The sequence below is a fragment of the Gorilla gorilla genome, chromosome 10 (genome assembly GCF_029281585.2).
Source record: "Gorilla gorilla gorilla isolate KB3781 chromosome 10, NHGRI_mGorGor1-v2.1_pri, whole genome shotgun sequence".
NCBI lineage: Eukaryota > Metazoa > Chordata > Mammalia > Primates > Hominidae > Gorilla > Gorilla gorilla.
Window position 1 is genome coordinate 61,215,111 of NC_073234.2, and position 15,178 is coordinate 61,230,288.

The window sequence follows — 15,178 nt, forward strand, 5'->3', positions numbered from 1 at the left end:
CAAACCTCTACATTTAGTTACTTCGATTAGGATGCTCCGTTTAATATGTGTGTGTTTTCTTAAGTTGCTTTGAATGTGTAAGTTTTCTAAAGCTTTATGAAAAGTGTGCCAAGTATAAATACTTTTAGAGGGACTGTTTAGCCACATAAACATGAATATTAGGATTAGACAGTCTTGCCATTTACTGGCTGTGTGACCTTGGATGTTTTGTCACACTTGTGATGTTATAGCTGGTTGTAAAATGGGGCTAACAATAACTATTTCAACGTGCTTTTGTGAGACTTTGAAATAAAACACTTATGTAAAACCTGCCTCGTGGTGGGTTTTTAAGAAATTATTGTTTAGCTCCTGACTCACCTTATCTCCATTGTGGTTATGTTTTGTAATAAAGTATCACAATAGAATATTTGTATCCTCTGAAAATAATTGGCCCTTTGGGTCACTTCAGGTTGTGGTAGAGAAGTTATAAGGTGTCCAAGCCATATAGAACATTTATAGAGTCTTAGATGACAGCTAATAATTTTTGTTTGTTTGTTTGTTTGAGACAGTCTCATTCTGTTGCCTAGGCTGGAGTGCAGTGATATGATCACAGCTCACTGCAGCCTTGACCTCCTGGGCTCAAGTGATCCTCTTGCATCAGCCTCCTGAGTAGCTAGGACTACAGGCATGCACTACCATGCCCAGCTTGTTTTTTTTTTTTTTTTTTTTTTTCTTGTAAAGATGAGGTTTCACTATGTTGCCCAGGCTGGTCTGGAACTCCTGAGCTCAGGCAATCCTTCTGCCTTGGCTTTTCAAAGTGTTGGGATTATAAGATAGGTGTGAGCCACCATGCCTGGCAACAATAGTTTATAAAAGGGCAGATTGTACAGGGTAGCAGAGAGATTTGAGTAAGTTATTAACACAGCCAGAATAATCCATAATTATTGTGTACTCTCAGCAATTTATTTTCATGTCGATATTCCTGTTCAGGTAGCCTCCTGTGGACTGGAGTTACTTTCATTTTGCTTTCTGATCTCACTTTAATATTGCTGTTCTATCTCATTTTTTAGTATCTAAAATTTAAGCTTTTCAAGATAAGTATAACTTTCTGGTATCAGTATATACAGTATTTGCTGAGTGAATTAGAAATAAAAAACTGGGATTGTTTTGCTGCATCACTTAAGGATATCAATATTTAGTTTTTAAATGCTCCTTTTAATCAGTATTATTCAGTTTTAAGAAAAAATAATTTTTCTTTGAAATGATCAATTTTTAGATTGAATTTTTATTTGATAAGGTTTGATTTAATTAATTAACCATCAGTTACAGGTTTTTGCAGGATTTCTAGTACTATAACTAATGATTCACTGTGATTTTTGCTGTTGCTTCTCACCACTAATACTTAGTCTTTTATAATAGCCTTGAACAGCATCCTTGATGGAAACAGTAACAATTTTGATGAAATATTTTGCTCTATTTGTTATGGTGGAAAGTCAATCTACTGAGCTTTTCCTATGAGATGTAGCTTGCCTGTGAAGGATTCCGATTTTGGTAATTTTAGGAAGGCAGAAGAACACCGTGGGACACTTACTTGGAATGAAGTTCCCTTGATTTTAAAAAGAATTTCCTTGCACTGTGGGAGTCTGTTAGTCTATTTCAGAGATTATTGTCACTTTTATTCTTTCCTTCTTTTATCAATAAATAATGACTCCATATTAGGTATTTTTATTTACATTGAAATATATCAAAATAATGTTTACTATTTATTTTTGAAACTTATATGTTAAAAAGTTAAGACCACTTTCTTGTGACAAATGGATTAGGGGTATGTGTGTATGTATGCGTGAGTATACATATTAATATATATGTATACACAATACACATAATATAATATATATATTTTAGAGACAGGGCGCTCTCTCTTTGTCACCCAGGCTGGAGTACAGTGGAGCGATTATAGCTTACTGCAGCCTTGAACTTGTGGACTCAAGTGATCATCCTGACACAGCTGCCTGAGTAGCTGGGATCACAGGTGTGCCCCACCGTGCTTGGCTAATTTTAAAAAATGTTTTATACAGACAGGTTCTTACTGTGTTGCCCAGGCTGATCTCAAACTCCTGGCTTGAAGCGATCCTCTCATCTTGGCCTCTGAAAGTGCTGGGATTACAGGCATGAGTCACCATGCCTGGCCATATATTTTATATTTTAAATGATATTTATAATTGGTACTGAAGAATTCTCATACAAAAATCACTGGAGAAAAATAATTCGAAGTTTGATATATTTTGTGTAAGAACTGATGTTTGGTTTTTTTAAAAAGTAAAAAATAGTTAATGAGATTATAGTCAACATTTTTCTGGGGTAAGCTGAATAAAACATGAAGTCAAGTCTTTAACATATTTGGATTTGCACACCTTAATTAGTCCGTCCTCTATGACTTTCTTGTTGGAGTCATTCTTCCGGTTATAAATAGCCCCGGCTTGGTCATCCAAATGAACGTGCATGGCTATTGTCATTTCATTGCTATGGCAATTTTGCAATTAGTGTGGTAGTTGCTGGCACACTTCTGGGCAAGGGTTTTGATGCATTGACTTGGAAGTGGAAGAATGAAACTGCTTTCACAGCTGCTGTGTGATTCTGAATAGAGACATAGCAGCTGCTTTTTTTTTTCTTCAGTGTTTTTTTTTTACTAATTTAGATGTAGGCATTATGCTTCGATGAATTGTTGGCAGGAATATCTCCTTGTTCCCCTGTCTGTCAAAGGAAAACTAATTTGGATTTCAAGTAAATATTGGGGCAGGTTATTTGTGAAAGTTTCTTTTACTCCTTGTGAAAGAAAGTAGTCCTGTAACTGGTTTTTCTGTCTATCCTTTATCTTCAAAACGGAAATGTCACAAGTTGTGGAATAATCAGTAACTGACAAATAAACTTCACTGGGAGATTTTTAGTTATTGAAATGTATGGATTTGTCCCATTTCTAGGGATAAAACAAAAAGTTGATTGGAGGCATTAATGAGGGCGTATCTATATAAAATAAGTTGTAAAATAGGTACCGGAAAATGGTATTAATAGAATCATTAATGAAGGAGTATCTATTTAAAATAACTTGTAAAATAGATATTGGATAAATGGTATTTATAGAAGCATTAATGAAGGGGTAGCTATATAAAACAACTTGTAAAATAGATACCAGAAAAATGGTATTTATAGTGGCTAGCTTGCTATTAACTTTTTTGGTCAATGTCACTTAAAATATGAGCTATAATGGCTCCTTATTCTTCCATCACCAAGTTCTCATAAAGATAGATAAAGCAGGATAGTAAATCAGTCTTTCAAAAGGAACACTTTCCTCTAGATTTAGAGCATAATTAATGTTAATGTCACCCTCGAAGATTTGAGGAAAATTTTCTCCTACAACTTTAATTTGGATGTTTATAGTAAACCCTTTAATTTTTTTTCCAAGAGCTTATTACTTTTCTTTTAAACATGGAAACTCAGTATAATTTTCTTCTAGAAATATGGAGGCTTATACAATGCAGTAAAACTTAGTTTAGCCATTGATTTCTCTGCTGAAAGTACTCCTAAAATATCTTAGAGAGTTGATGTTTTAAGTTACAAACGTCTTCTATTTTTTTCCTGATAGTCCTCAGATATATATGCTTTTTTTTCTGTTTTGCATTATGAGCAAATAATTAGTACTTCTTTACATCAGTATCCATGTTCACAAGTGATGGATCTTTTGAGGTTTTGGGATTTTTTTTTCCCCCTGAAGCTACAAAAATAAGAAAGTAAGAAATTTAGTTTTTTTCATGAATAATAATCTTGATTTCTGCTCAGGGGACTATCCTCTACCATCAGCTAGGGCAGATTAAATTGAAGATTGCAGGATTTCTCATTATAAAACTGTGGACTCACAAGACCACCTATCTGATCTCTTAAAAACTTAATAAGCTTATTTTTAGTATGTATTTTTTAACACATCAATTTTTAACAATTGACTTTTGTATGTAATAAGAAGTAGGGGTTCAATTTTATTTTTTTACACATGGATACCCAGTTGTCTCACCACCATTTATTAAAAGGTCCATCTTTTCCCCCTGATCACAGTAGCTGTTCTGTTGTATGTCAAGGGCTGATGTGTGGGTGTGTCTCATTCTGGGTTTTCTATTCTGTTCTAATGGCCTTTCTTTTTCTGTATATACTGTGTTTATTATAGTAGCATATAATAAATCTCGATATGGGGAAGAAGTCCTCCTTTATTTTTCAAGAGTAGTGACTAATCTTGGCCCATTGTCCTTCCAGCAAGGATCAAATTTTAAATTTCCTTTTTTTTTTTTTTTTGGATTGTCAAATTTGAAAACCCCCACAAACTCATTTGGGTTTTGATGTCAACTGTATTAAATCTGTATGTCAATTTGGAAAGTACAGTCATCTTTTGATGTTCATGGGGTATTGGATTCACGACCCCACTTGTGTGGACACCAAATTCTGTGGACGTTCAAGTCCCTTGTATAAAATGGTATAGTATTGGCATATGTCCAACACCTATGCTTCAGTGTACCTTAAATCATCCCTAGATTACTTGTAGTACCTAATAGAATGTAAATGCTGTGTACATAGTTGTTACACTGTATTTTTAAAACTTTGTATTATTTTTGATTGTGTTTCTTTCCCAGAATGACCCTCTATATTTCTAGTTATGTTTTTTGCCTCAATGTTTATGTTGCCTGGATTAATATGGCTATCTTCACTTTCTTTTGTTTAGACTTTTCTCTGTTTGTTTTTTATCCTTTTGCTTTTAGTCTTGTTCCTATCGTTTTAAGTTATGTTTCCTGTACAAGACTAAAGTATATATTTTAAGTCCAGACTGATTGCCCTTCTTTTTACTTGGTACATTTGATTCATTTATACGTATTAGATCTACCATTTTCTGTTGCCTTTTCTTTCCCAGCTTATTTATGCTGCTGCTTCTCTCCTTTTTGCCTTTTTGAATTGCCTTGCTTGTGTTGTATATATATTTTTTCATACAATTTTTTCTCAAGTAGTTTGGAAGTTATATTTGCATGTATTTTTAGTAGTTGCCACTGAAATTTTACTCATACATATTTAACATAACAAAATCTGAAGTTACATAATATCTTTATCTTTATTCTGAATAATATATGCAACTTAAAGCACATTAACTTTCTTTAACCTTCTCCCAATTTTAGTTCTATTGTTGTCATGTCTTTTGATTCTCTTCTCTTGAGCTTGCATTTATGCACCACAAGATACTGTTAATGACTTTAAAATTTATTTTCTACATCTTTATCATTTTCTATGCTCTTGATTTCTTCCTGCATCTTTATTCTTGCACTATCCATTTGGGATCACTGTTTATCTAAAATACACTTTCAGAATTTCCTTATTTAGGGATTTTGCCCTTGTTCTTGAAAGATACTTTTTTCTGTTGGACTAGAAACATAAGTTGATTGTGCAATGAGGATACTATTTTACTGTTTTCTGTGTTCCATTGTTACTGTTGAAAAGTCAGCTGTGGTTTAATAAAGAAATTCTAGCTGCAGTGAGAATATTGAGTATGCCCAGAGTAAAGCGATTATTTGTTTCCTACTTTTGTATTTAAAACAAAAACAAAAGCTAAAGCAAAAAAACAACCCAGTGTACATGGGAATTTTCCTTTCTGCGTTGATTTCTGATCCCTTTCCATAAGTATGAAGATAAACACACAAGCTTAAGGTTGAACATACCTAAAGAAAGGAAACCTTAGGATTTTGGGGATCCTTTACAACTTGCCATGACAAATGTAACAAAAGAAGGTTTTCAAGTTTTTGCATTTACTGCTACTTATTTAAGTAGTTTTCATCAAGTTAAAGTCAGCCCTTTGAAAATGAATGTAAATTATCTTTAGCCATGTACCTATCATATGTTATTTACCTGTCATCCATTCATCATCCTTCCACATCTGTCTATATATCTGTGATACTATATGTCTGTGATATGAGCTGTCTATCCATCGATGCATCCATCCATCCATCCATCCATCCATCCATCCATCCATCCATGCATCCATGCATCCATCCATCCATCCATTGATATAGATTTTCATCCACAATTTCTGGCTTACAACTCCCATAGACCTTTGTTACAGTCTTTTTAAAATAATATTGGGGCCCTTTGGGCCCCAGAAGTAGGATCAGGAAACAGAATCTCTCTCTCCCTGGCCTTCTCTTGATCTCCTTTCACTGTCCAAGACAGGACTCTAATCTTCCATTGTGGATTATAAGGCCCCCAGTCCAGAGAGCATCCTCCCTATACCCTTGGAGGAAGGAATGCCACACAGAAGGGTCAAGAAGAATCTAACAGGCCTTTCTGGGTTTCCTCATTCATTCTGTTAGTGTAAGGTCATACCCTTTTTGTCCGATCACATTTTGACATGGTTATCTATGCTTCAATCATGCCTTTTCAATGAAGTCTCCATAAAAGGCCCAGGAAACTAGCTGAACACATGGAGGTTCCTGGAGGGTGGCACATTCAGGAAGGGCATGGAAGCTCCGTGCTCCTTCCCCATACATTGTCCTATGTATTTCTTCATCTATATCCTTCATCATATCCTTTAGAACAAACCAGTAAACAACTTTCCCTGAGTTCTGTGAGCTGCTCTAGCAAAGAAATCAAACCTAAAGGGGGAGTTTGGGAACACCAGTATGAAGCTGATTGGTCAGAAGTTGATTGTTGTGGTATGAGAGCAGAGGAAAAATAGTTTAAGGTTTTCCATACTCAATGTGTATCTATTTTATCTATCTATATGTCTGTCTTATCTACCTGTCATCCAGTTTTCTGTCTACTTCCTCTGTCTCCTCTGGCATAGGGTATTGACTCTGTATAAATGAAATGTATTGAAATGTGCCATTAGCATACTTGTAGATGGAGAGTTTGTAAACATCTAATAAAAAAGGATAAGACAATGGAGCTAGGTGTTTTACAATCAAATCATTGAGTAGCAGCAGTGCCAAAAGTTATATTACCTCATCATATGTCAAAGAAAATCACTACCTCTATTCTGGCTGTGTCAGTGTCTCAGAGTTACTGCAGCAGAAATAAGTGATAATGCCAGCATTCATGCCAGCTAATTTGTACAAGAGCTAGGCTCTGTTGGCTGAGTCACAGCTGCCACTAGATCTACAAGTAGAGTGAAAAGATGTTTATTAGCCATGGAGAGTAATACATGGGTTTATTTTAATCAACTTGTTCTAAAGCCAGCCTAAGAGAGATGATACTGCCCTTTTCACAGTCATCTGACTCGTTCATGAAGTGTTTGTCATATAATGTGGAGTCTGTTTCTCAGAATATTATGAGCCATAGTTACGGCATCTTGCTTATCACCCTTCGTAAGTGTTAGGTAGCTATATAATCTTTTTCAGCCCTATAGGAAAAAGTTTGTTCAAATGTTGTAAAATGTTTCACCATAATTAGTGCCTGCCATTTCAAAGAACTAAGCAATTTGGAGTTACATGTATATAGCTGGTTTACTGAAGAACAAAATATGAAATTGATTAAGTCCATTAAAATAACTTTGGCTGCATGGTAAAGAGAATCGAATGATGTTCCCTCTCTTTTTTTTCAGTCCATTCCCTTTTATTTTTAGTGAGATCTAGCTTTATGATGAAAGCCAGGTGATACAGAACTAGAGCTCCAAAAAACAGACTTTTTGTTTCATTTTAGGAATGCAATTTCTAATTCTTCTCATTGCTCTGTAACAAACTTTTCTATTTTCTAATTTAAAAGTATCTTGGAAGGTCAAGTGCAAAAGGTATGCATGTAGAAAATAATTCCCTATTTTATAGTTATAAAATAAGGGAAAGTGAAGGTTAATTTGGCTGTGTTTTTCCTCAAACATTGGAAAACTGACTATAGTTAGAGGACTATGATTGCCATGGATTATCATCGAAGACCCTGGGAAAACAAGTTATGTGACATTGTTTGTAGATCTTAAAAACATGACTTTTTCTTCTGCATGTTTACTTGGTTAAGATTTTACTATATATTTATAGTAAAATATATGTAGTAAATCTATCTATCTATCTATCTATCTATCTATCTATCTATCTATCTATCTATCGAGAAATTTTCAAGTGTAAGCAGCATAGGGACATTTGTATGCCCTAGATGGAAAGATAATATTGTAAGTGGTTGATGAAGATAATATCTGTTGGTGGGTGGCTTTTATTATTTTTACCACTTAAAAATTCAAAGGCCAGGACCATTCAGTCTAAGTTTCAGACACAGGAAATAATTAACAGAGATCTTTGGTAATTAAGGTGGACATTATGTTGCTCTATAAACTGTGCCTCTTTGAATGTTGAAAAAATAGGTAGAAATTTTTGTGTAAAAATTATTCAGGCATAGTGTTCCAACTGCGTAAAATTCTTAGCCATTGTTATCACATGCTAGAACAGAAAAAGACCAGTTAATGCTTTGAAGTTGATATCAGAGAGGTCAAGAAATTCTATCAATGTAGCTCAAGAAATATGTTACTTAGAACTAAGAAAATAGAACCACTGGAAAAATGGTTAAGGAAACGCTCAGCAGTGTACCCATTTACCTGGATTTCTGTAGTCCAAATTAAGTAAAATAGTAAATAAAACACTCGAGTCACAATAATTTTTCCTCAAATATCTGTAGTTGTTGCTCTATGTCATTTCATATTACCTACTTTTTATTACTTTATGGACAAGCTGTTTTTTCTTCCTGCCCCATCCATAAATTTTTTTTAAATCAATTTTTGTTAACCTTGCAAATCAGAAAATTGTATAGGATGTTTCCAGCTTTAGCGCCCATACCTGAGCTCATTTATTTTTCTTATAATGGTTTCTTTTTCAACAATATCTTTTATCATTGCAATTTCCTTTGCTTTCTGCTCATGGAGAGCATATTAAATTGATGTTCTATACTTCTGATTCAGACTTCACACAGCTTCATTTCTACTCTTTACTGTGTCCAGTATGGGGTTTACTTTTGTTGTTATTATGTATTCTGCTATTAAATTCGTGTGTTTTTACAGTCCTTCCTTATGCTACTCATTTCCCTATTTAATTTTAGTCTATTGTCTTTTTATTTGATTCCCTCCTCATGGCTCTTCGTTTCTGCTTTTTTTGTTTGTTTGTTTGTTTGGTTTTGTTTTTTGACACGAAGTCTCGCTCTGTCACCCAGGCTGCAGTGCCATGGCGCGATCTCGACTCACTGCAAGCCCCACCTCCCGGGTTCTGCTTTTTAGGCAAGGTCAAATCATCTTATAAAAAGAACAGCTTAAAAAAATGGTGGAGACTGTGTTCATTTATTATGTTGCAACTCTAGTATTTCCTTCAATAGTTTATTCTATTTTACTCCTCAGCCCTTTATTGTATGAGCATTTCTACAGCTAAATTCTAGTCTTGGGCTAGTCATATTCTGTACATATTCCTTGTGCATTTCATTGACACCTATGCAATTATCATCTGTATTCAGGTGATTCACGGTCCTTTTAGCTCTGATTTAGGCCACACTGTTGTTCTTAGAACATTTGCCTCTAGATGTCACATAGAGTTAAATATGACAAAGCACCACTTATGCTGCTGCTTGTTAAATTCACTGCCTTGGGGAAAGCATATTGATTTCTGATTAACCTTTGTGCATTCCACTTTTCAGGTGGAAATGCATACTGCTTCTGCTTATGTAGCACTTCATACAGTGATCTTTCCCATGTTTTTATAACCTCTTAAATCTATTTTAGGAAATTTCTTGAATATCAATTTCTTATTTTGCCATCACTTCCTGTCAAGAAATTCTTTCTTTCTCTGTGTTTTTCCCTGGCCTTTCTCATCCAGTGTTGTTCTCTTTATAACACTACTATTCTTAAACTTAATTTAATTGATGAATACTCTCTCCAAAAAGCAGAACTTATTTCCAATATCTGAAAGTTACAGGCTTCCCATTCTAATGTGTATGTAAGAATCTAGTATGGAATAAGAAGGGAATGGTTACATAACTTATATCTTAGTATTGGAATATTATACTGTTATTTAAAATGATCTTGTACTATAAGGGTGCCAAACCAGGATTTGTTGTATGTGGCTCTGTAGAGATGTGTTTTGTTTGGCTGGTGTTTTTTTTTTTTTTTTTTTTTTTTTTTTTTGGCCTGTGGAGTGTGTTGTACCTTAGTTGTTATGCAAGCAGCTTAATATCTTCCACTCAGTTGGTCTCCTATATTTGTGGTACCTGCCTAGCTTATGTAGGAAGTTTGAGACCATTTTTGGAAAAGAATATTTTAAAGAGAAGGAAAATGCTGTATGAGTGAAAACTACAGATTTGTAGAAAAAAATACTGACAGTTATAAACAGATTTAAACAGTGGTTATCTATGAGTGATTAGAGGCGATTTTTATTCACTTTACTTCTTACCTGTAGTTTCCAAATTTTCCCTAATGAATATCATTAACCAATCAGTTAACACTAGTTTAAAAGAATATAGTTTTGTGTATGCATTCCATAGTACTAATCAATAACTTTTTATTAATCAATAACTTAGTCTACGCCCTTAGGCTTGACACTTAGGCAACTTATAGTACAGAAGATATGTGAAATCTGATCATTCCATTAACAGGCTTATAGTCCTGCTTGGAGAGACAAACGTGATACAGGCTCTACTGGGATGTTACCAGTGAAAAAGGACATAGACAGATAGAATATTCTCAAGAAATCTAACAGAAGTGGTCATTTTAGCCATGGGAGACTTCACTGAGTTGAAAGGCTGATGACATGTTTGTGATACTATGTTAAGAGCTCTTTAAGTTTGTAGACCATTGACGTTGCTAGTTATCTCCACAGAGAGAATCTTTCTTATAACCTGACTCTTCTGTTACAGGCATTTTATGTTGGTATTTTGTACACTTTGAAGTTTCCCAGCATCTTTTCTGAGTGTCTTAAGCCTTATTAGAAAAAAGTAGAAACTGAATTCTAAATTGTTAACAACCTGGTAACCATAGATACTTGACTGTTTGGAAAAAATGTAAACATATCAGCCCTGAGCAAGACAGCCAAACCAAAACAACCACAGCGAGGGATTCTGATTCCTTTGACAGATTCTGTTTCTTTTTATTAAAAGTATTTCTTTAGAGATGATAAAGCAATAATTTGCAAAATGAAATTAGAACATCATAATCCTTCTTGTTCAAGAAGCATTATTATTAAAAGGTAGTTTCATGTGCTTCTAAGAAGCTAATTAGTTGCTGCCTGGCTTATCATGCTGAGAGACAGCTGTGATTCATGGGTATTTATCTATCACAACAGGATTTTCTAATGGTATTTGGTTATGAAATTATTTATACTTCTGACTCAGGCCTTTAAAAGGGCTTCCAGCCGTTTTTGAAAGCCAGCTTCTGCACTCCAGAGCGTTTTGTGCTGTTGAGATGGTGAATCAGCTTGGCAGTGTGGTAGTGTGTGAATCCGGTCGCACTGCAGTGTCTGAGATGCAGTTTTCTGGTGAAACTTCTCAAGCCAAGTGCGATAATGAGTGTTCATTGGTGTAGATCTTATAATTTTGTAGGAAATTTTCTAAGAAACTGAGCTTTTTCAAAATATTTAGAAATAACACCAACATGGATTTTTGTGGTTATGTTTACTCTAATAAACTGTTAATAGGAATTTATACCATTATATTCCTTATGTTAATTTCAATGTGTGAGTTTAGTATGGACTATTAATAACCTGTTTTTTCTTTATCAGGCTTTTATTTTATTTGGTTAGTGATTAGAATAGGAAAGAAATCAAAAGCTCTTCATAGAACTCTCCTGAACTTTAAATATTTAAATCATATTTAAATATTATTCATTACATTCATTTTTAAAGCACCTAACTCTTCATTTTGAAGATCTCAAATCATCATCTTTGAGTTATAGTACCAGAGCAAAAATGTGAGCCTTGATATATTTTCTTTCTTTAAAACAGGTTTTAGGTAAATAACAGGGGAAATTTTTGCTCATTTATTTGAATATTTCTGTGGCTTATATAAATCAAGGGCTGAATTACACAAATACATAATAGTGATTTGAAACAGACTCTAAAGTTAAGCAGTAGTTTTACTTAACCATCCCTTCTTAAGTAGAATAATGAGCTTTGTTGAGGGACAAAATTCCATTTGTTTTCCCAAAGTGGAAAGTAGATTTTGGGGTGACAAAGTCTTCATGTTCAAGGTTTTCCACAAGTGAGCTCCATGTTTAGAAATCCATAAATTATAGTTTGCATGGGTTGCTTTTATTAACAGCAAGGTGAGTTGTTAACAGGCCCTGTGCTTAACATGTGCGTATTGGGCAGATGTGAGTAGACTGAGCATGGATCCTCCTACTTTCCCAGTTTCATAAAGCGGTTTTAAGGTTTAAACTTGCCTAGTCCCAAATTATACAATTAATCATACTCAGTTGTCATTTTTCTTACTAATTGTTCCAAGCTCTTTAACATGATGTCTGGTGGCAGTAAGTCACTTAGCAGGCAATAGTGGCAGGGAAGAGAGAAGACTCTTTTGCCCCTAGAAGTTTATGTATGCTAGTCAAAGTAAGAAGGTCAAAAATAAAATGTTTCTAAGACATTTCCAAAGGATCACATAGGCATGACACCCAGCCCTTGAATGGCACATTACAAAGGTTAGAGGACCTAGATCTGTGAGACCCATTTTGACATTAACTTGCCATGTGGCTTTCTGAAAATCTCTTTATATCTGTCTCTGGGGCTGGGCATCATTACCTTTCATAGGGGGATAATAAATTATATCAGTTCCACCAGCCTGTTTATAGAATTTTTTTTTTTTTTTTTTTTTTTGAGATGGAGTCTTTGCTCTGTCACCAGGCTATAGTGCAGTGGTACCATCTTGGCTCACTGCAACCTCCGCCTCCCGGGTTCAAGCAATTCCCCTGCCTCAGCCTCCAGAGTGGCTGGGATTACAGGCATGTGCCACCATGCCTGGCTAATTTTTTTGTATTTTAGTAGAGACGGGGTTTCACTATGTTGGCCAGGATGGTCTCAATCTCCTGACCTCATGATCCACCTGCCTCCGCCTCCCAAAGTGTTGGGATTATAGGCATGAACAAACTGCGCCCAGCCTGATAGGATGATTTTACATGATAAGACAAAATGATAACATAGAAAGCCTTTAAAAATAACATAGTATTGAAAGGTAAGGTAGATATTTGCTCGTCATGAACCTTCTCAGTTCCCCCTCCTAGTCCCTTAATCGTTGGACTGTTTCAGGATTCTGTTCTAAGCATTCTTCTCGTATGCCATTGAGTGATCTTATCCATTTCCGTAGTTTCAGTTATGCGCATTGTCCCCATAGGACCATCCTTTGAGCTCCACCTAGTTGTGTAACTCCCAAGCCCTACCTGGCCGAATGTCAGTTTGATGTTGCATTTGAAGAAATATAGTCCAGCAACTAAAAGCAATAGTAAGGCAAAACTGCTCTTAACTTATTTCTCTTGAAGAATATAATAGCATGTAGCTTACAAATCAGCATTATTTCTTAAAATCGCTGTCATCTCCTCACTTCCCCGCTCAAGGGTTACTCCCTTTGTTACAGGCTCCCATTTTCCCCAGACTCACCCCGAGACTCTCACTCACAACTGTTTTTTGTCTTTTTTGCTCTTAACTTCTCCCTACATACCTCATGATTTGCCCATGTTTTCTTTTCTCCACCCTTTTTTTGCTTAGCATGATAAAAGCTCAAGAACTAGACTGACAAAGACCAAATTCTCCCTTGAGGATAAAGGAGGAGACAGGTTATTCTGGCGAAGACCTTATTGGGTAGGGGAAACAGGGAGGGGGTGGGACCACTCACATGTAAATAATCTGTATTCCCAGCACACCATCAAGCAGGCCACTTACTATCTACTTCTATATTTCACAAAGTGCCTCTGACTCAATTCCATCTATGACCTGACCTTATTATCTTGTACTCAAACTTCATTTTTCCCCTCCCTATCTTCGTACAAAGTGCCCATCATACTCCTAGTTGCTTTTTCCTGACATCAAAACATCATCCTCAGCTTCCTTCTCTCCTTATCCTTCACATCCTATTCATATTCTCTTTAACCTAGATACCAAAGACATAATTCTCAAATCTCTTCATTTCAGTCCATCACCATTGCTGCCACTGTACGTGTTGCTTCCCTGCAATCAATTTTCCATACTCCAACTAGAATGATCTAGTTGATCCTGATCATTGAACCTGATCATGCATCTTCCTCTTCTACCCTATTCAGAGGCTTCTGCGCACTAAGCCCTTAATTTGGCCTTTAAGATCCTTTACACTGTGGTTGATCCTTGCCCATTTCTCTAAAAGTAGTCCGCCACCCCTTCCTCAGCAGGATGCATTTCTTCCTGCCTGAAGGCCCTTATCTAAGCTGATCTTATTGTCATGAACCTACCTGATCATGCCTCTTCCTCTTCTAGCCTATTCAGAGGCTTCTGTGTACCGATCCCTTAATTTGGCCTTTAAGATCCTTTACACTGTGGTTGATCCTTGCCCATTTCTCTAAAAGTAGTCCGCCACCCCTTCCTCAGCAGGATGCTTTTAGTCCTGCCTGAAGGCCCTTACCTAAGCTGATCTGATTGTCTGCAGTACCTCCCAACTCTCCCCTATCTCCAACCTACTCTCACTTACTTATTCACTACATCTCAGCTTAAATATGACTTCTATCCAAGGCCCCTCTGACTCTTCAGGCTGGGCTGGTCCCTTTGCTATAGTCTGATGTTCCTCACACTTCCCCTTTGGCAATACCCATCCCACTCGACTAGCAGACCCTAAGCTCCATGAGAACAGAGCTCATGTCTCTCTCCTACAGCACTATCTCCAAAGTGCTAAACACAGTGCCCAGCTCAGATCCAGTGTCTGATGAATACTCACTGATTAATGGATGCTGCTTCCATGACTTAGGCGCCCTCTGTCTCTCCCATCTTATCTGCACACATATTCCGCCTCACGTTTTCTATTTATCTCTCAGAAAACCCCGTGTCATTTCATATAAAGATTTAAGCTCATGTTCTGTGCAGAATTGTCTGCCCAACCTTTCCAACTACCACCTGGTCATTGTCAGCATGCCACAGTAGAATCCAGTGTATAGCTTTATTATGACCCTTACCATATTATTTTGAAGTTATTTACTTGATTGTATGCT

General features: G+C 35.9%; 1 protein-coding gene across 1 annotated transcript in view; it reads left to right on the forward strand.

The window, feature by feature from the left end:
• Positions 1-15,178, forward strand: part of SLC2A13 (solute carrier family 2 member 13) — a 347,978-nt gene that overhangs the window by 40,039 nt on the left and 292,761 nt on the right. The gene's annotated exons all lie outside the window — the stretch shown is intronic.